Source organism: Panthera pardus, unplaced genomic scaffold (assembly GCF_024362965.1).
Source record: "Panthera pardus isolate Hobbes unplaced genomic scaffold, ASM2436296v1 HiC_scaffold_27, whole genome shotgun sequence".
NCBI lineage: Eukaryota > Metazoa > Chordata > Mammalia > Carnivora > Felidae > Panthera > Panthera pardus.
In genome coordinates this window covers 74,135,438-74,158,623 of record NW_026526843.1, presented here as the reverse complement: position 1 = coordinate 74,158,623, position 23,186 = coordinate 74,135,438, and positions in this window count along the sequence as shown.

The window sequence follows — 23,186 nt, the reverse complement described above, 5'->3', positions numbered from 1 at the left end:
CAGCCTCACCTGTATAGTACGTATACCAGTTTACTTTAGACAGGCCTAAAACCCTGCATAAAACAGGCAAGTGTTTGGAGCCAATGAGGAAAAATCATGTCTGTGTCCACTACCAGGTATGAAGGACAGCAATCGCCAACAGTGCACGAGTGTGCTCCCTGCATTATGAGGTATGGTAATGCAGCAAAGGCTCTGCTCAAGAAGTTGCTTGTTGTTGTTTAAGCAACAACCGCACCTTACTACCAACTATTTTTCCCAGTATAGAAGGCATGGATGTCAACCAGTCAGGGGCACTATATCTCAGAATCAGAGTCTACTTCCACACCTTCCTCTTGTGCTAGGCATGCAGAGATCTGTCCTTCAGAAAGATATAGATCCTCTCAAAGTCACACGGTGCTCCAATAGTAAAGTTCTGTTTTGGTTAAGCATGAGATTTGGGCACTTGCAGTAGATTTCAAAGTAACAGTGGCACAAACAGAATACACATGTGTTTCTTCTTCATATAAATTAGCCCAGATTTGGCTAGTCTATAATTGATTATGGATTGCCCACTATTGGAGATAAAATATTATTGATCTCCCTGCTCTAAAATCTCAGTGTATTATGTCCTTTCTTAAAATTTTAAAAAGCAGCATCTATGCTTAAAGCATTGTGCTGTGTCGAGAACATCAATCATTTATATAAAAATTATTTGGACCTGAAAAAAATTCCTTAATTATAAAATAAATTCAGATAAACTAGAACTGGAAAGTTAAGCTATACTTTTTTAAATTGATCACGTAATTGAAAAGTTTTATTATTGTTCCCTGAAAAACAGTTTATCCACAGACATCCTATGTTCGTATATTTCTTATTTCAGTGTTTAGTTAGCACAGCACCAAAACAAAATTGTTTGTGTGAGCTCAGTTGTCCAACATAAAATGTCTGAGCCAGGATAGCATGGTCAAAATGGAGGTGTAAAAATAGCAAGACCAAATCATCTGCTCATTATTTTCCTAGTTTCACCCCTCCCCAATAGTTATTTAACTCTGGTTAGTTAACATACATAACATTAGAATTCAATGATTCTTCACGTACAGACAACACCCAAGGCTCATCATAACAAGTGCCCTCCTCAATACTCATCACCCATCTATCCCATCCCCCACCGACCCAGAAAAAGAAATCAATGAATCGATCCCATTGACAACTGCACCAAAGATACTTTGTAAGTTAGTTAGAAATCAACCTAACAAAAGAGGTATAAGATCTCTACTCTGAAAACTTATACAGGAAATGGAAGAGTACACAAAGAAATAGGAAAACATTCCATGTTCATGTTTTGGAAGTACAAACGTGCTTAAAATGTCTATACTACCCAAAGCCATCTACACATTTAAGGCAATACCTATCAAAATACCGCCAGCATCTTTCACACAGATAAAACAAAAAATCCTAAAATTTATATGGAATCACAAAAGACCCTGAAGTGCCAAAGTAATCCTGAAAAAGAAAAGGAAAGTTTGAGGCATCATTGTGGAATATATACCAAAGATAACTTAAAATATAGAAAAAGAAAAAAATATTCTAATGATTTCTTGTGTCTTTATGCTAATTGTTCAGCAGCAATATCATAAAATCAAATGTTTGGCATTCAAATATTTAGCAGAAATTAAGAAAAAATGAGATAGAATGTGTTAACATGAAGTTTCAATGTTTCATTTTTACATTTCCTAATCAGAAGTGTTTCAAAATATTCAAACTCCTCATTTCTAGGTGATAGTAGAATTTGACAAAATTCAGAAGCCACAAATAAAAGACTGCCTTTCAAGTGAACTTAGGTATTTCTATATTTGTGTCAGGTATCAGTTACCTGTTTGGAGATCACACAGAATTATTCAAAGCTCAACCTCTGGAAGGCATCCCACTTTAGTCACATATGTTATTATAATGCCTATGTAGCTGAAGGCATAAAAACAGAGTGATGTGTTCCCATGTGTTTAATACAATCCAAAGACAAGTAGCATGTTGCAAAGCAATCAGGTTAGATGTTAAACAGAGTAGAGAATATAAGATCCAAATGCACTTCAGTGCAGGTGGTGCTGAAAACAGCCCAGCTTACTTCAGGGGCAAGAAGAAACTGACTGAGATCAAGTGTCAGAGTCAGGAGCACCTGGTCTGTCCTCAGACAGTGACAAGAAATACTAGGCAACCTCCCACTCTGGTGGTGTACTACAACACAACAATTTGTTTTTGATGTTGGTGAAGAAAGGTTGTTCTTTTGTTACTGAGAACTCAGTGCTTGGCAGGATTGTGTTCACCCAGTTGGTCACTCCCTGCTCTCTACCAACCTCCTAAAATGCCTGAAGTTCCTTCATTCTGAGATATAACGGTTTGTCTATGCAATGCCCATACTTTGAAGATGCAGGGATAGAAAAAATAAACTCAATAACTAACAGATGAGAGCCCATTTCCACAGAGTTGGGTATGAGTCAGAAGCTAAACAAGAGACCCCAAATCACCATTGTTCTACCACTGAAGGAAAGGAATGGAAAATAGTGACAGCCCTTTTGCACACATGGCTCCAACATGTAGCTAAAGGATGTTCCCCTTAGATCTAGCCACTCATTTTTGGTGATGACATCAACCTTGCCTCGGGAAAAGTGCTAGTGTCCTCATGTGAAGCTTGATACCATTTTCATCTGGGATGAAGATATTTGGTCCTCAGTGCATCCCTTCAGATTCCATTGCTCTTTCATTAATGAGGATTTCATTAGAAGACATTCACAGACATCATCTGGGAGCACTTTCTGATTTTAATCATGGATTTGTGACTAGTTCCCAGTAACCTGGAATAAGCAAGGCGACAGGAGTCCATGGAAGTCTTCTGCAAAACGAACCTTGGCAAAAGGAGGCACAGGGCCTTTGAAACTGCTCAGCAGAAGAGGTTTGCATGTGCACAGGAGTTGGGTGATGTTGGGAAGGATCTGATCTCATTTCTGGAACAAGGGCCTAGGGTCAAATTCAGGAGCTACAGGACTGTACCTCAGACAGCGCCCAGTAATTCCCGGAGAGCCTGCACTCACACTGTGTGTCATCACATAGCAGGTAATTTATGATATCAAAAAGTAAAGGTTGACCTCCTGCCAGGAAGAACTCTGTGTTTGGCAGAATTCTGTTGGCACAGGACCGTTGACCCGCTCTCTGTCCACCCCTTTCAGGAAAGCCTGAACTACCTACCTCCTGAGATACTCAGGCTTCATGCATGTCAAGTGCATTCATTGAGCAGGTTAGGACACTAAAATACTCAAAGACTAAAATACAAGAGTCCGAATCTGCAGACTTGCCAGAAGCAAGATCCTACCTTGTGAGTCACAACTGTGTCTTTCTACAGATAGGCAGCATTTGAAACCTGGTGATGGCTTGACACATTCCAGACCTCACTGAAGTTGGGGTGCATGACTTTTGCCTATACAACTCCCTGGTATAGATAGTGGATGTTCCATTTCTCTTCAGGCCCAGGTCTTTCTTACTCCTTGGACACCAAACTTACCCTGGGAATTGTGCTCAGAACATTATCTACAGCTTCATTCTGTTCTCATCTGAGATGAATAACTTTGGCTCTCATTGTATCCTTTTCAATCCCCTTACACTTATCCTCACCATGTGTTCACTGTCAGACATTCAGTGCCAGAGTCTGGCAGCAGTTTTCTCCAATTTTAATTGTGGAGTCGTGCCAAGTTCCCATAAGTTTGGAGTAGTTTTGGGAACAGGTGCCCCTGGGGTGTCTGCCAGATATACCCTAGGAACAGGAGGTATTAGAGACTTGAATGTGTTAAGCACAGGAGGATTGCTTGTGGGTAGAGGCAGGTGATATTCAGAGATAGTTGGCCTCAGCTCTGGGGTAAAAGCTGAAGGAGATGTGGCCTTCAGGGCCACAGTCAGAAGGAAAAAAAGTCACACAGATTGAGCTGATTAACTCCTAGTGAGCAAACATGAAGATTGTTTTCTACCCCCAGAACAACTAATTTCTGGTATCAAGGGGAAAATGTTTCCTCCCACAAACTTGGGGCATTGAAGTCTTAGGTTTGCACAGTGACTATTACTGGGATCTGTGCCCCTGCCATAGACTGCCTGAACATCCTGCTTTCTAAGCCTCTAAGTGTTCCCACATACCCACTCCATTTCCACAGCAGGTGAACGTGAAAGAAACTACTCAAAACCCTAAAACTCACAACACAGTCCCACAGAGCTTGGGCATCAGCCCATATTGAGACTCTGCCCTCCAAATCATACTGATTTTACCTGCTGGCAGGAAAAGCTTCAAAGCTGGCAAGTGTCCTAGCCCTCCTACACTATTTGAGTTCAAATGTAGGGTTTTGATGCTACTTTAGGACTCCCAGGGGTAGGTAAAACATGTTCCATTTCTCTATAGTGCACAGGTTTTCCCTAGTCCTAGAACATCAAGCTTCCCTGGGAATTGTGCCAGTCACTTCATTCACAGATTTATTCCATTATCATCTGAGAGAAACAATTTGGACCAAAGTTCATCCCTTCCAATTCCCTTTATCTTTTTCCAACCAGGGTTTCCTGTGAGGGAGAGTCTGAGCCTGGAAGTATTTACGATTTCAAGTATGGAAACTTGTTAAGTTCCCCTACATCCAGGAGAACGTGGGCAAAGGTTTCTCCATGGGCTCACCTGTGAGACCTATCTTGGCAACAGAAGGCAAAAAGCCAGGGAAAGGTGCAAGTCTTATGGGGGCGGGGGGAGCCATCCTTACTTCTGTGTAAAGGGAGATGGAGATCCTCTGATCTCCAGAGGAGATCTCCAGAGGTCAGAGTCAGGAACCATTTGGCTGTTACTCAGAGAGTGTCCAGCATTCACAAGCAGCTAACACATGGTGATATTTAAGAACATATTGCCCTCCTATATGGAGACCTCTGTGCTTGGCAGGCTTCTGTTGGCCTGAGCAGGGTTGGTTGCCCTGATCCCACTGGCCCACTGATGTTCCTGCGTTCTGAGAGCATCATAGTTGATCATGAGAATTGTTCTTCCACAGATGGTCAGGGCAGAGTCCATTCAAGGACTGCGGGCCCAGAACACAATTCCATAGACATGGCTGCTGTAAAGGGCAAACACAGCTAGTCTCCTGTAGCCCAGGAGTAAACTATGACCTGTGTAAGCTTAGAAGGACCCCAGAGTATAAGATGCTGAACCAGTGTTTATTTTCGGCTTTCCTAGGAGTGCAGTTTCTGTTCCCTAGATGTTAGTTCTGCTTTAAGCCACATTTGCTGAGTTACTAAGAAATAGAACTTCGTCTTAACTGCTTGTTTGAGCTTCTGTAAACCTGCTTGGTGTAATCACCCTTCCTTATTCTCGGGCACCGCATTCTGTTCGAACTAGATTGAAGACTAATGATTCAGCTCTTAACTAGCTAGAGTCAACAAGTTATATTTTAAAATTCTTCAGGATTGTGTACTTAGTGCTCGCCCTTTCAAACTGCCACCCTTTGCAACTGGAGTGGTCAATACAGCCTATATAAGACATTCCCAAAGCTTGTTCGGGGCCAGACTTTTGGGATCTGTTGTATTTTCCTGTCTGGCCTGGCTGTAATAAATTTGTTTTGATCCTGTTTTTGCTGTCCGGAGTTCATAAGCGATCGCGACCTATAACAGCTGCCAGACAGCACAAAGAAGCCAACATTCAGTTAGATCACGAGTGCCAGAAGCCTTCCTGCCCTATCTAGCTCAGGAATCATGTTCTTGTGACTGGTGCTTCCTTTCATCCCAAACCCCCAGGTGTTTCCCTATTACTCTGCTGACACCAAATTCCTAGGAAATGGTGTTCATTCAAAGGTCATTCCATTTTCACCTGAGGTGAAGAACTCTAGTTCTCAGTGTGTTTGGGGGGTTTATTTTATTATTATTATTATTATTACTGTTGTTATTGTTATTAATAATGTGAAGAATGACTGGTTATATAATATGGGCTTGGGGAAGGTAAAGTCAAATGGCAAGTGACAAGCACCTTCATATGCTAAAGACTCAAAGATTACTGGAGGCCTAGCTATTGTCAAGCTAAGGTTGCTTTTCACCTCTAGCAAAATATTAACATTAAGGAAATACGGAGTTCCTGAGAAGCATTTTACTCTGCCAGCTTCAAATGTTTGTCAGTGGGCTACAGGTGACAAGGGAATTAAATTTTAATTTTTTTAACGTGTATTTTTTGAGACAGAGGAGGAGAGAGTGAGACAGAAAGAGAGAGAGAGAGAGAGAGAGAGAGAGAATATGTGCTGGGAGAGGGGCAGAGAGAGAGGGAGACAGAATCTGAAGCAGATTCCAGGCTCTGAGCTGTCAGCACAGAGCCCCACATTGGGCTGGAACTCAGGAACAGTGAGATGATGACCTGAGCCAAAGTTGGAGGCTCCAGGGACTCAGACACCCAGGGGCCCCAGGAAATTCAGTTTTATCTGTCATTTCTTTCTTGCTTTTGTTCCTCACATCACTATGGAGGGGCTCCAGGAAAAGGAGTTCATAGGTTTCTGGAGAGAAAGGCTCCTGTCTTTTTCTTGTTATTTACCAAGATACTTGTCAATTGATGGAGGCTCTATCAGCTTAACCACTTGTTTTCTGTCCTTTCCTTTGTCCTTGAGCAGCCAGGAGTGTCTGAGGAATGTCATGATAGGGAAAAATCTGTTATGAGTTAGCAGAAAAGGACTGACAAGGGAATTCCAGTCCCTGCCTGAAGACTCCCCTTCCAGGTTCTTCTTCCCACCCTGCTTGCTGCAGGCATGAAATTACTACTAATGAAGAATGCAGAAGTTACAGGCTATAAATTGTCCCCTCAGTTGATGCTCTGGGCTCAGACCTCTGGAGAACTATCTCCTCTGAGCCGACTAGTAGAAAATAAACCTCCTGCCTTCCAAGATCTCCGAGTGCCCCTTGGTTCTTCTGCCGAGTGATCCAGACCAGTTTACATAACATTTGGTTCCCTGACAGGGAAACACAACTGTGCTGGCCCATTGTTGCCACCGGTTTGGGAAACCGGCAAGGCAGTGATGAAATGAGGAATCTCAATGGAGAAGGCTAGCCCTGCCTGAATTTTGGCATTCTCCCACTCGGTTGCCTCACACCAGCCCCGCTCCACCGTTCCTGGTGGACTCAAGGATACTTGGCAGATGAGGATCTGGACCTGACGTTGGATACTGGTAAGGCCCGGGACCCAATTCTGTCCTGTCCTGCCCACCCATAGTGGTGGAAGGGGGACCCGATCACTCCCCAGAGACCTCATTGGTCTCATCTGTAGAAATTCTGTGGGAGGGAATGTAATAACCTCTGGTGTGTATGTGAGTGTGAATGTGCAATTCAGCTTGGCTTGCCTGCTGAGTTTGATTCTGTGGCTCAATGGGAGGACACCCTTAATGTCCCCAAAAGTCCACGGAGTCTGAGTGGGCCCATCTGCGGTTCCGTGGTGAATTCCATACAGTCTATGGCGGCATTGGAATTGTTTCCGATTGTAAGTCACAAAGCTGAGACCGCTACAGCTAGGCGTCACCTAAGTTCCTTCGGGACACAGCCAGATGGGCATCTGACTGGTCTCCTCATTAGAAGGGGCACCCCTATCCCTCTGTCTGTCTTTGTGACTCTGCCTCATGGGAACATTATGGGATTGGGACAGAACAAAGAAGGGGTTTTGGGGAGACTATGGAATTAAGATAACCCCTGGCAAGTTAAGAACCTTATGTGAGTTAGAATGGCCCACTTTTGGTGTAGGAGGGCCCTCGGAGGGAACTTTGGATGTCCCAACTGTCCGCTACATCTGGCATGTTGTCGCCAGAGACCCAGGTTACCCTTATCAGTTCCTATATAAGTCCTGACCTCCAAAAATCCTCGCCGGTGAACCGGAGGAAGAACCAATCTTGCCCCTGCCATATGAACCTCCTGGTTCCCGATACTCTGCCACCTTTGGTCTCCCCACCACCTCTGGGCATGGCAGATTCTCTCTTCCCACACCAGTGGCCAGATTGTACCCTCCGCCAAGCACAGGCACTCTCCAGATGCTGGTCCACAGCCGCTGGTACCAGGAGGCTCTCCTCTGGGGGATATGAGCAGGGGCAAAGAAGCCCATGGATATGCCCAGACCAAGGGAAATCCCCCTGGGATTATTATGAGATACTATGCAAGGCTTATACCCCATTTGACCTTGAGGCACAAGAGAGACATGACAAAAGGACAGGGAAGGTCCAGCCGCCAAAAGGGGGGAGGCCCAAAACCTCCTTAGTAAGAAAACAATGTGCCTGCTGCAAGGAGAAAGGACATTAAAGCAGGTATAGATTCAGATTGAGGGGGGCCAGGCTCACTTCTTCTTGGCACCCATGAACCCACGATCAAAATAAAAGTAGGGGGCCAAACTATTTGAGTTTTATGTGAATTCAGGAGCCACACGGTAAGATATTACAACAAGGCCCCTGTTACTGTAGAGTTAATCCCAGGGGCTCAACCGCAGATACAGAGGAAATGCTCCCTTCCACAAGAGGCAAGGGTAGGCATCCAAGAAATCAGGCATGATGGTTGAATGCCAATCACCCTGGAACACCCCATTCTTGCCAGTCAGGAAGCCAGGAGGAGGGTACTGACCAGTTCAAGTCTTACACTTGGTGGTCCCGAACCCGTACACCCTCCTCAGCTAGATCCCAGGCTCTGCCAGCTGGTTTACCTGTCTAGACTCAAAGGATTCCTTCTTCTGCCTCTGCTTGACCCCCCAACCCAACCCTTGTTTGCCTTTGAATGGACCAAACCAGACACAGGGTGTCAAATGCAACTGACTTGGACCCACCTCCCACAGGAGTTTAAAAACTCACCTGCCCTTTTTGGGGAGACACTGGCCGGAGGCCTTGCTGGCTTTCCGAGGGAGGCCACACCCTTTTCCAGCATGTCGATGATTTCCTATTTGCCAGCAATACCCAAGAGTACAGAGGGCATAAGGGTCCTCCTCCAACTCCTGTCAGACTCAGGGTATCGAGTCTAATGGAAAGAGAGCACTAAAGCCAGAGAAAAAGGTTATCACCTCCCTAACCTAGCCCGAAACTGAGAGGGGGCTACAAGAATTCCTGGGGGCTGCGGGATTCTGCCGAATCTGGATTCCCAGATTTTCACCAATAGCAAGACCACTCTATAATCTCTTGGTAGGGCCACACTGAGAACCCCTGCCTGGACAGAGGCCAAAGTCGCCTTCCTAGAGATAAAGCCTGCCTCAGGGCAGGCATCAGCCCTTGGCCTGCAGAATATGCAAAAGCCTTTTAAAGTGAATTTCAGAAAATGTGGTACAGCCACTTCTGTTTTTTACCCCTGCCCCTGGCTTCTGCATTTTCCTACATTTCCAACTACAGCCAGGGGTGTTGATGCCTCTCCGCCCACAGGAGCAGAGTGATATGGAGGGCTGAGAGGTTGATTCGTTCTGTGAAGCCATATCTCTGTACCTGCTTGGGTCAGAGAGATGTGTGTTTCAGAAGCCCCAAGGAGGGGGCTGAGACTGTGCCCTGAGGTGACTCTTGATGGTGGAGTGGATTTATGTTCTGGTGTTCATTTAAAAGAACTTTACTGAGTCTCAGCCTGGGAGAGGTGGCAGGTCTCAGCCCTGGGTGAAAAAGGAAGGCCACAGAGGCCCAGGGATTGTCACCCCTTGCTGTCAATGTCTGCAGAGCCAGAACTGGGATCGTCCTGGGGGAGGAGGAGAGATGATAGGCAGTGGTGTGGTAGGTTGGTGGGGGGCTTACTTCTCTCAGATTTCAGGTGATAAGGTCGATGTACCACTGTGCATCCTTGAGGGTCCTTCCCAGCAGGTTTTGGCTGGCCACAGATTGTTTCAGTGTGGAATCTTTTTGTCCATGAGAAGAAATTCTCATGCCTCTCCAACTCTTGGCTATCACAACACCAGGGGCTTCTCTGTGAAAATCTGCTAGTCACTCTTAAAACAGTGCAGACGCTGAACCTTGCAACTTTCATACCTTCTGAGAAAGGGAAACCAGATCATGACTGTTATGAGGTGAACGATAAAGTATTTGTAAGCTGTCCAGATCTTCATGACCAGGCTGGACAGAACTCAGTCCTCACCTTGTTCAGTGATGGTAGCAGTTTCATCATGGGGGGCATTCAAAAGGTAGGGTATGCAGTGACATGCCTTAATGTGAGCCCTCACCATTAGCAAGGACAAGCGAGTCAAACGACTCCCAGGACACCTCTGTTACTGTACACATACATGGGGCAATCTACAAAGAGAGGGGCTTCACCACAGCAGGGAAGAAAGCTCCTCGAGGCTGTCTGGTTTCCAAAAGAAGTTACAGTTCTACACCGCAAAGGACACCAGAATGGAGACAACCCTACAGCATGAGGAAATCATCTGGCAGACAAAGCAGCCAAATAAGGAGGTGCTGGGCATGATGATTGGGTCTGGAGTCATGGTGCTGGTCATAGCTGTATCCACCCTACTGCAGGTATGCAGACTGAAAGTGCAGAAAACTCCAGCCCTGGATGGCTCCAGGTATTTAAGATCCTGCACATTCAAAAAGAGGTACCAACACTGTAATGGAAGGAGCCCCCGCCCACGGTGCTGAAGCTGACTTGATGAGAATGACCTGGCTAACTCCCACCTGCCCTCCGAGGTTCTCTACATGCTCAAGAATGTCCAGGTGCTGGGCCACTTCGAGAAGCTGCTCTTCCTGGAACTCTGCTGACACATGGTCTTCCAGCAGCTCAGCCAGGGTGGCTATGTCTTCTAGCCAGGCCAGCTGGATGCCAGTATCTGTGTGGTGCAGGATGGGCTACTGGAGCTCTGTCTGCCAGGGCCTGATGGGAAGAAGTGTGTGGTGAAGGAAGTAGTCCCTGGGGAAAGCATACACAGCTTCCTGAACATCTTGGACATCATCACCAGCCACTTCCAGGGCATTGTGTCTGCCCAGGCAGCCTGAGACTCTACGGTGCTGCAACAGCCAGTGGAGGCCTTCTCTGCCATGTTCACCAAGTACCCTGAGAGCTTGGTGCAGGTGGTGCAGATCATCATGGTGAGGTTGCAGTGGGACACCTTTTTGGCCTTCAACCATGAGATCCAGCCCCTGCACCTCTTCCCTAGCCCCGGCCTCCTGGACTGCACCAGCCCTGTGTGTTGTTCCAAGCTGGTGGTCAGCACCTCAGCCACCAAGGAGCCAAGGAAGACTCGTGGCCAGCCACCTGATCCTACTAGTGGGGCCCCACTATCTGGACCTGCAGGGGACCCAGTGACCACTCCCTCTTGAACAGCTGGGTCTTGCCCCATCATGCCGAAGCTGGCACCATCATCACCCACCAAGGGGACCAGGATGTAAGCCTGTACTTTGTGCTGTGGGGCAGACTGGATTGTTGCATCCACACGACTCCTGAAACAGAATGCTACGGGCACCAGTGACAGTCACAACAAAGTTTATTACAATGAGAGGCAAGGCCGACCGATCGGGACCAACACTCTTGATAAGAGTGTGGCCCCGAACAGCCGGGGTACAGAGTTTTTAAAGCTGATCACATCGTTTTATCATTATCTGGGAACAGAACAGATAAACAGTTCCCAGATGAGTTAGAAACAGTTGCCAGATGAGTCAGAAACAGTTATCGAATGAGGTAATTATTTTAGACTTTCTGCCGCTAAGTTACAACCAATGGATCTCCTTGACTTTGTCTCTGATGATCTTTTTTGAGCTTTTGTTTCCTTCATTGGTAAAGCCTGATTCACAAGAGTATGAAATATGATTTACAAGAGTAAAAGCAAGGTTGTTATCTTTTGACCTTCAGTGTCAGAACAAAGTTGTTATCTTTCAAGCTAAGCATTAGCCCTACAGTACAATTTAACCCTTACGGGATGTCTAAAAAAGACCCTCTCAAACCACAGGAGACTGGGCCTCACACAGGTATCACTCGATGGGTCCACCACTCCAGAGTCAAGAGAGCCAAGTCTGAGGAGCCCCAGACTTGGAAGACTGACTTAAGTCCAATCTTCAGCCCTGCTCCAGCCACGCCCTGGAAGCTGACCCATCTACTCATGGCAGAAGCTTTAGAAATTGCCGGTATGATAAAAAAAAAAAAAAAAAAAAAAAAAAGAAAGAAAGAAAAAGAAAAAGAAAAAAAAAAAGACTTTACTCCTTGCCATAAGGTTGGCAGAGGTTGCTCCAAAAAGCTGGAGAAACAGTGAGAGGTTCCTGTCCACATGTACCTTCCTCTTATGGATAGGATGTTTTGTTTGTATTGATTTCCTCTAATATGGGCCCCATTTGTAAGAGTGGGACACTTTCAGTGGAAGAATCTGGGGTGTTTAAAAGCTTAAATGTGTTGTAACCTCTTTTGGTCTGCTGGTTTGCCTGCCAGTAAGGAGGTTGCCAATGCCATTTTGGGGAAGTGTTTACGCTGATATATGTGCCTCAAGCTTCAGGAAAAAGAGATTAAATGATTCTCAGGATAAAAGTTGGTGCTTAGAATAACCTTCAACCTTAAGGCCTGGCTAACTGAGTGGTGTTACTACCCATCCACCTAGGGGCAGGAATAGCCACAGGAATAGGGACTGGCATAGGAGACATAGGCTCTTCTGTGGGACTAATGAGTGGCCGACTCCCTAGTGTCCTTACAGAGCCAAATAAGTCCCCTGGCAGGAGTTGCCCTCTAGAACAGATGGGCATTTGACCTCCTCACTGCTGAGAAAGGGGGCACCTGCATCTTCCTTGGAAAAGAATGCTGTTACTTTGTAAACCAGTCAGGAGTATTCACAACCAAAGTCAGGGAACTAAGAAAAAGAACCAGCTCATAATAAATGAAGATGATGCCCTCTAATACAGTATAGGTCTGTTTAAAGGGGCATCAAATGGGGGGAATGATAGGGAAAAATCTGTTATAAGAGGGCTGACAAGACTGATAAGGGAACTCCTGTCCCTGCCTAAAGACTCCCCTTCCAGGTTTTTCTTCCCACCCTGCTTGCTGCAGGTGCCAAATTACTACTAATGAGGAATGCAGAAGTAACAGACTATAAATTGTCCCCTCTGTTGATGCCCTGGGCTCAGACCTCTGGAGAATTATCTCCTCTGAGCCCACCGGTGTAAAATAAACCTCCTGCATTCCAAAATCTCCTAGTGCTGCTTGGTTCTTCCGCTGGGTTATCCAGATGAGTTTCTGTAACAGTTATACACATCCTTTCTGGGGGTGTGGGCAGGTAATTCTTGCTTGTGTTTGGCCCTTAGCTTGCCTTCTGCTCCTTCATCAAGCAGATGGATACTTCCCATTTACCCAGCTGATGTGTGTTTGTTCCTTCAGAAAAGAGTGAGCTTGCCAGGAGATTTTGCTATTCTCTTTATTCCCAGAATTACCCATTCTCATCTGATGAAGTCTTTGGCTTTCTATGTATCCATTCCCATCCCCTTATTCTTTTTTTAAAGTAAGTCCTCACTGTGGGGAAATCAAGGCCAGACCTAAGGGCCTTGGTCTGCTGGTTTGCCTGCCAGTAAGGAGGGCCATTTTAGTTGGGGACCTTGGCCAAGGTATCCTAACTCTGGCATAATTTAGGCAAAAATCTCCTTGGGACTTGCCTTTTAGAAAAAAATTGACAATAAAAAGGCATAGGGAATTTTAAGGTTGCCAGACAAAATGTTGGTGTACAGGAAAAACCAGAAAATTTGGATGAAGGAGCCTGACTTCTGGTGAGAATAGCAACAGAGATAATCACTTTATTCTCAGTTTTATCTCATTCTCTGCTGAAATAAAGTCCTTCGACCCGTCATGTATCCATTTTGATCCCTGACCTGTATTTCTAAGGAGGTCTTGAGTCACACTGAAATGTGATAGGGCTTTCATTCACACAGCGAATGCCCAGGGATTGGTGGCCAGCTCCCACTCCATTCCTATGCTAGCCTAGATCAGTCAGTTTCTGATATCCACAAAGATTAACTATCTGTTACTGAGATTGTGGGGCACAGTGATTGTAACCCAGTTTGCCTCCCTCCCCTGGCTGCTTCAGATAACTTCATATGGAAAAGCAAATAGTTCCTAGATGGGCATTTAGCTCCCAGAACTGGCCACTGTATTGTGTATTCAAGGAATGCTTTCACAGAGCATGATTCCAAACACACGACTGTCAAAACCCATTACACCTAAACCACTGGTGACTGTAGCCACTGTAGGTTCAGGGTAAGAAATCCACTCAGTGCCAGAAGCTTCTCATTCCTTTCTTAAGTCCCAGATGAAGAATTCTTGTAAAACTGGTTGCCAACATAGACATTGGAGATTTCCTCTCCCCCAGCCAAGGCGAGATTCTGATACCCAAGATAGCCAGCTTGCCAAAAGAGTGCACTGGTCACTTTATTCTTAGATTTATCCCATTCTCATTTGATAAAGAGAATTTTCCACCCCATGTATCCAATTCCATCATTTTACCCTTTTGTCCTGTGAAACTTTCCCAGCCAGCGTCCAAGAGAGATCTCCTCAGCTTTTAACTGGACAGTCTTGTTGCACTCATCTTACTCACATATAGGTTGCACAATGGGGCCCCTTGAGACTTGCCTTTCCTAACTATGCTGACAATGGGTGCCATAAGGCATTGGAGGGTGCCCAGAACAGAATTTCTGCCCATAGCCCAAGTCCAGAGGAGCTGGGAGGGAACTGGCCTCCCTGTGGGGCCAGAAGAACCTTAGCTACTCATTTCATTCTCAGCTTTATGCTGTCCTCATCTGCAGTGAAGAACTTGGGCCACTGATGTCTCCATACCCATCCCCTTACACTTTTTCTACTTAGGCATTCACTTTTGGGATTCTGGGCCAAAATGTAAGAGCGATGTCCTCTCGTGCCAAGTGGGCAGTCTGGCCATATTCTCACAACTTGGACAATAGTTGGGCAACATGGGCCCACCCACAGGGCTTACTTTTCAGCCTTACTATGGTCACAAAAGGCATAGGGCATTGGAAGGACCCCAGCACAGAATATTTGCAGTAGGCAGGAACATAGGAGTGCAATGGAGCCAGCCTCAATCCTGCAGCAAGGGGAAATGAAGTGAGACACCACGTTCTAAGTTATATCCCATATCTCTCTTAACATAAAGAACTCTGGCCCTCCATATGTTCCCATCCCCTTGCGGAATTTCTAACGAGGTCTTGGGTCACACTCAGGAGAAATGGAGTTGTCATTAACATAAAAAACACTTAGGGATTAATTGAGAGCTCCCCCTCACTGATTGTGCCAGCCAAGACCAATCAGTTTCTGATATCCCAAAGGGAAAATTGCTCTCTTTTTACTGAAAATGTGGTGCTTGACAGGCTGCAGGTGGCATGGTGATGTTTTACCCTGATTGACACTCACTGGACTCATTGAGCTGCCTTCATTCTGAAAAGCAGAAAGCTCTCACATGGGCAGTTTGCTCCCAGATACGGGTCAGTGTAGAAAGAGCCCAGTCAGGGACTCCTGCACCACAGTCTGGTTCCAAACACTTAAAGGTCAGCAGGGAGACTGACCGTGAATCGCTGAAGAAATATTGCATCTCTATTTAATGGAAAGGGCAGGAGAAAAAGCAATGGCCAGAAGAATTTCTGGATCAAAAATTTCTGGATGAATATTTTATTGTAGGAGGGGCATCTGGTGTAGTCAGTCAATGGATGTTTCTTGTGGTCCACACCACTGGTGTTTCTTACTCTTCAGATTATGCTAGTCACTTTATTCTTTGCTTTACCCCATTCTCCTATGCAAGAAGGAATTTTGGGCCTCTGTGTATCATGTCCATTTGTGATCTTTTTTGTCAAACTAGGTTTAATCTGGTAGGCATTTGGGGCCACTTTTTAAGACCAATTCACTCTCATTTTTTTTTCTTTGAGAGCTGATCTCTATTTTTTTTCAATATATGAAATTTATTGTCAAATTGGTTTCCATACAACACCCAGTGCTCATCCCAAAAGGTGCCCTCCACAATACCCATCACCCACCCTCCCCTCCCTCCCACCCCCCCATCAACCCTCAGTTTGTTCTCAGTTTTTAACAGTCTCTTATGCTTTGGCTCTCTCCCACTCTAACCCCTTTTTTTTCTTTCCTTCCCCTCCCCCATGGGTTTCTGTTAAGATTCTCAGGATCCACATAAGAGTGAAAACATATGGTATCTGTCTTTCTCTGTATGGCTTATTTTACTTAGCATAACACTCTCCGGTTCCATCCATGTTGCTACAAAGGGCCATATTTGATTCTTTCTCACTGCCACGTAGTACTCCATTGTGTATATAAACCACAATTTCTCTATCCATTCATCAGTTGATGGACATTTAGGCTCTTTCCATAATTTGGCTATTGTTGAGAGTGCTGCTATAAACATTGGGGTACAAGTGCCCCTATGCAACAGTACTCCTGTATCCCTTGGGTAAATTCCTAGCAGTGCTATTGCTGGGTCATAGGGTAGGTCTATTTTTAATTTTCTGAGGAACCTCCGCACTGTTTTCCAGAATGGCTGCACAAATTTGCATTCCCACCAACAGTGCAAGAGGGTTCCCGTTTCTCCACATCCTCGCCAGCATCTATAGTCTCCTGATTTGTTCATTTTGGCCACTCTGACTGGCGTGAGGTGATATCTGAGTGTGGTTTTGATTTGTATTTCCCTGATGAGGAGCGACGTTGAGCATCTTTTCATGTGCCTGTTGGCCATCCAGATGTCTTCTTTAGAGAAGTGTCTATTCATGTTTTCTGCCCGTTTCTTCACTGGGTTATTTGTTTTTCAGGTGTGGAGTTTGATAAGCTCTTTATAGATTTTGGGTACTAACCCTTTGTCCGATATGTCATTTGCAAATATCTTTTCCCATTCCATTGGTTGCCTTTTAGTTTTGTTGGTTGCTTCCTTTGCTGTGCAGAAGGTTTTTATCTTCATAAGGTCCCAGTAATTCATTTTTGCTTTTAATTCCCTTGCCTTTGGGGATGTGTCGAGTAAGAGATTGCTACGGCTGAGGTCAGAGAGGTCTTTTCCTGCTTTCTCCTCTAGGGTTTGGATGGTTTCTTGTCTCACATTCAGGTCCTTTATCCATTTTGAGTTTATTTTTGTGAATGGTGTGAGAAAGTGGTCTAGTTTCAACCTTCTGCATGTTGCTGTCCAGTTCTCCCAGCACCATTTGTTAAAGAGACTGTGTTTCTTCCATTGGATACTCTTTCCTGCTTGGTCAAAGATTGGGTGGCCATACGTTTGTGGGCCTAGTTCTGGGGTTTCTAATCTATTCCATTGATCTATGTGTCTGTTTTTGTGACAAAACTATGCTGTCTTGATGATGACAGCTTTATAGTAGAGGCTAAAGTCTGGGATTGTGATGCCTCCTGCTTTGGTCTTCTTCTTCAAAATTACTTTGGCTATTCGGGGCCTTTTGTGGTTCCATATGAATTTTAGGATTGCTTGTTCTAGTTTCGAGAAGAATGCTGGTGTAATTTTGATTGGGATTGCATTGAATGTGTAGATAGCTTTGGGTAGTATTGACATTTTGACAATATTTATTCTTCTAACCCATGAGCAGGGAATGTCTTTCCATTTCTTTATATCTTTTTCAATTACCTTCATAAGCTTTCTATAGTTTTCAGCATACAGAACTTTTACATCTTTGTTTAGATTTGTTCCTAGGTATTTTATGCTTCTTGGTGCAATTGTGAATGGGATCAGTTTCTTTATTTGTCTTTCTGTTGCTTCATTGTTTAGTGTATAAGAATGCAACTGATTTCTGTACATTGATTTTGTATCCTGCCACTTTGCTAAATTCATGTATCAGTTCTAGCAGACTTTTGGTGGAGTCTATCAGATTTTCCATGTATAGTATCATGTCATCTGCAAAAAGTGAAAGCTTGACTTCATCTTTGCCAATTTGGATGCCTTTGATTTCCTTTTGTTGTCTGATTGTTGATGCCAGCACTTCCAGCACTATGTTAAACAACAGCAGTGAGAGTGGGCATCCCTGTCGTGTTCCTGATCTCAGGAAAAAAGCTCTCAGTTTTTCCCGATTGAGGATGATGTTACCTGTGGGCTTTTCATAAATGGCTTTTATGATGTTTAAGTATGTTCCTTCTATCCCGACTTTCTCAAGGGTTTTTATTAAGAAAGGGTGCTGAATTTTGTCAAAGGCCTTTTCTGCATCGATTGACAGGATCATATGGTTCTTATCTTTTCTTTTATTAATGTGATGTATCACATTGATTGATTTGAGAGTGTTGAACCAGCCCTGCATCCCAGGAATGAATCCCACTTGATCATGGTGAATCATTCTTTTTATATGCTGTTGAATTCGGTTTGCTAGTATTGTATTGAGAATTTTTGCATCCATATTCATCAGGGATATTGGCCTGTAGTTCTCTTTTTTTACTGGGTCTCTGTCTGGTTTAGGAATCAAAGTAATACTGGCTTCATAGAATGAGTCTTGAAGTTCTCCTTCCCTTTCTATTTCTTGGAATAGCTTGAGAAGCATAGGTATTATCTCTGCTTTAAACGTCTTGTAGAACTCCCCTGGGAAGCCATCTGGTCCTGGACTCTTATTTGTTGGGAGATTTTTGATAACCGATTCAATTTCTTCGCTGGTTATGGGTCTGTTCAAGCTTTCTATTTCCTCCTGATTGAGTTTTGGAAGTGTGTGGGTGTTTAGGAATTTGTCCCTTGCTTCCAGGTTGTCCAGTTTGTTGGCATATAATTTTTCATAGTATTCCCTGATAATTGCTTGTATCTCTGAGGGATTGGTTGTCATATTCCGTTTTCATTCATGATTTTATCTATTTGGGCCATCTCCCTTTTCTTTTTGAGAAGCCTGGCTAGAGGTTTACCAATTTTGTTTATTTTTTCAAAAAACCAACTCTTGGTTTCGTTGATCTGCTGTACAGTTGTTTTAGATTCTATATTGTTTATTTCTGCTCTGATCTTTATTGTTTCTCTTCTTCGGCTTGGTTTAGGCTGCCTTTGCTGTTCTGCTTCAAATTCCTTTAGGTGTGCTGTTAGATTTTGTATTTGGGATTTTTCTTGTTTCTTGAGATAGGCCTGGATTGCAATGTATTTTCCTCTCAGGACTGCCTTCGCTGCATCCCAAAACGTTTGGATTGTTGTATTTTCATTTTCGTCTTTTCCCATATATTTTTTGACTTCTTCTCTAATTGCCTGGTTGACCCATTCTTTAGTTGGGTGTTCTTTAACCTCCATGCTTTTGGAGGTTTTCCAGACTTTTTCCTGTGGTTGATTTCAAGCTTCATAGCATTGTGGTCTGAAAGTATGCATGGTATGATTTCAAGTCTTGTTTACTTATGAAGGGTTGTTTTGTGACCCAGTATGTGATCTATCTTGGAGAATGTTCCATGTGCACTCGAGAAGAAATTATATTGTGTTGCTTTGGGATGCAGAGTTCTAAATATATCTGTCAAGTCCATCTGATCCAATGTATCATTCAGGGCCCTTGTTTCTTTATTGACCGTGTGTCTAGATGATCTATCCATTTATGTAAGTGGAGTGTTAAAGTCCCCTGCAATTGCCACATTCTTATCAATAAGGTTGCTTATGTTTTTGAGTAATTGTTTTATATATTTGGGTGTTCCCATATTCGGCGCATAGACATTTATAACTGTTAGCTCTTCCTGATGGATAGAGCCTGTAATTATTATATAATGCCCTTCTTCATCTCTTGTTACAGCTTTTAATTTAAAGTCTAGTTTGTCTGATATAAGTATAGCTACTCCAGCTTTCTTTTGGCTTCCAGTAGCATAATAAATGGTTCTCCATCCCCTCACTCTCAACCTAAAGGTGTCCTCAGGTCTAAAATGAGTCTCTTGTAGACAACAAATAGATGGGTCTTGTTTTTTTTATCCATTCTGATACCCTATGTCTTTTGGTTGGCGTATTTAGTCCATTTACATTCAGTGTTATTATAGAAAGATACGGGTTTAGATTCATTGTGATGTCTGTGTGTTTTATGCTTGTAGCGATGTCTCTGGTACTTTGTCTCACAGGATTCCCCTTAGGATCTCTTGTAGGGCTGGTTTAGTGGTGACAAATTCCTTCAGTTTTTGTTTGTTTGGGAAGACCTTTATCTTCACTCTCATTTTAACTGAGGCCTTGGGTCAAGCTGTCTGGACTATGGAATACATTGGCTATGAGGCCTCTTACAACTTGTGTTTTAGAACTATGTGCACATTAGGAAACCTAGGGCATTTGAACTTGTCCATCATGGAATGTTTGCATGTAGGCAGGCCTATAAGAGTTTGGAGAAAAACAGTCCTGTTTATGGAACAAGAAAACCCAGAGCTATACAGTACATTTTCAGTTTTATCCCATTCTCATTTGAATTTCATATGAAGGTTTCCTCTGGAATGGGCTTCCAGCTAAAACCAGTGGTGTTTTTTCCTTTCCCCTTTTCAGTGGTGTTTATTATTCTGAAAACAGCCAGGTTCAAATAGATTATGCTAGTCACTGTATTCTCAGCTTGATCCCACTATCATAGGAAAGGAAGAACTTTGGCCTTCAATGTGTCCGTTCCCATTCCCTTGCTGGTTTTCTTTATTTTATTTTTGTTTACTTTTTTAAACATTTCTTTTTTTAAGTAAGAGAGAGAGGGAAAGAGAGAGAGTGAGTGGGGTAGGGGCAGAAAGAGGGAGACAGGGGATCTGAAGCAGGCTCCAGACTAAGTACAAAGTCTGATGTGGGGCTTGACCTCACGACAGTGAGATAACGACCTAGGCCGACATCAAGAGTGGGCCACTTAACCAACTTAGCCTCCCCAGGCACCCCTTCCCTTGCTGTTTGTGTAATTATAATCATGGTTCCCACTATGCACAGTGGGCCTGTCAATAAATCAGTGAAAAATTAGGGATTGGTGGAAAGCTCCCACTCTTCTACCATGCTAACTGAAATAATTCAGTTTCTGATACACCAAAGGATCCATTGACCTCCTGTCACTGACGACTTGGTTCTTGAAAGACTGGAGTTGACATAGTAATAGACAGCAGAACTCCAACCACCGGCTGCTACAGATGTCTTCATTTTGAAGAGCAGATAGTTCACCCATTTGTAGTATTCTTCAGGACCTGAAGAATGTGCAGAAACAGCCCATTCAAGGACCAGTGCAACAGAGCCACGTTCCAAATACTTGAGGGTCACAACAAGCCAGAACCTGCTAACTATGCATCATGACTGCCTCAAAAGACAGGGCAAAAAAAAAAAAAAAAAAAAAAAAAAATCCAGTGCCAGAAAATTTCCCTCTCCTTCTGAGGGAACAATGCAGGAGGTTTCCCTTTGTCCTAGCCCACACGTTGTTCCTACTCCTGAGACAACCATCTTGCCAGGAGGTTGTGTTAGTCCCTTCATTTTTTTTTTTTTCTGTATAGCAGTCTCTTCTCTTAATAAACAACTTTGGCCTCCTCTGTATTCTCCTCCACCCTATTGCTCTTTTTCCAGCTAAGTTCTCCCTGTTGTCCATTCAGGCACAGTGTGTCAGAGCCGTTTTCTCTACTTTTATCTAGGGAGGCCGGCCATGTTCTTGTCACTGTGGGATACGCTGGGCCACAGGATCCCTCAAAAATTGTCTTTCAGTACTATGTTGACAAAGATAAGCCCAGAGAATTTCAGGGTGCCCAGCAGGAATGCCCATGTGTGGTCAGGGTCACTGATATTGGGAGGGAGTTATCCTCAATTCTGGAACAAGAATGTGGACCTAGATATTTCCTTCTTGACTTGATCCCATTCTCTGCTGAAATGAAAACCATTGGCCCTGTGTGTAGCCATTCCATTTCCCTGGCTGTATTGGTAACTATATCTTGGGTTCCAGGCAAGGACAATGAGACTGCCACCCTCATAGTGAGTGCCTAGCCATTCCTAATGAACTCTGACTCTGGTCTGTGCTAACCAAGAGCAGTTTCTGATATCCCAAAGGAAAGATTGCCTTCTGGGAGTACTTGGTGTTTGGATGGCTGATAAAAAAAAATGATGGCTAGCCAACTTGTCTCCCTCCCTGGCCATTAAAGTTGCTTTCACTCTGAACAGCAGTAGGTTCACCCAGGCACAGTATTCTTGAGGACCTGCTTAGCACAGAAAGAGACCATTCAAGAACTACCGCACCACAGCCCAGTTCTAAACATGTGAGCACAAACCCACTACCCTTGAATCACTGCTGCCTCTATTCACTGATAGGATGGGAAGGGAAAAGGATGAACTCCAGAAGCTTTCCCTCTCTTTCTCAACTAAGAATACAGGCATCTTGCCATGAGGGCTCCCACTGTAAACGATGGATGTTTCTCTTTGCACTCTCTCATATATGTTTCTTATCCCTGAGAGAGTCAGCTCGCCAGGAGATTGTACTAGTCATTTCATCCTCAGACTTATCCTATTCTCATCCCTCATAGTAACACAGTCCCTCAGTGTATCTATTTCCATCCTTTTACTCTTTTTTAATGTTTATTTTTATTTTTGAGAGAGAGAGCACATGTGCGAGAGAGAGTGCAGGTGCAGAGATAGAGGGACAGATGATCCAAAGCAGGCTCTGCACTGCCAGCAGAGAACCTGATGTGGGGCTTGAGCTTGCAATCCACGAGATCATGACCTGAGTCAACATCGGATGCTTAACTGACTGAGCCACCCTATAACACCATCTTTTTCTCTTTTTATTTTTATTTTTTATATTTTATTCTTTTACATATTTATTTAATTTTGAGAGAGAAACAGAGACAGAGTGAGAGTGGGGAAAGGGCCAAGAGAGAGGAAGACACAAAATCCAAAGCAGGCTCCAGGCTCCGAGCTGTCAGCACAAAGCCCGACATGGAACACAAACTCACGAACTGTGAGATCATGACATGAGCCAAAACCAAGAGTCAGAAGTTTAACCGAATGAGCCACCCAGGCGCTCCCTTTTACTCTTTTTAAAACTTGAATCTGCCATGGGCCAATCAGGGCCCATGGTTTAGAGCAATTCCCTCTGATTTTATTTGGGGATTCTGGATGAGTTCTTGTGACAACAGAATAGCATGGACCATAGAACCCTTGCAACTTTCCTTCAAGATCTATATTGAACACATTAGATGTAGATCACTGGAAAGTACTCAGAACAGAATATATGTATGTTGGTAGGGCCAAAGGTGTTGGGAGACAGCTGGCCTCACTTCTGGGCAAGGGCAAATGGAACAAGATGTTTCACTCTCAGATTTCTTCCATTCTCATCTAAAATTAAATGTTG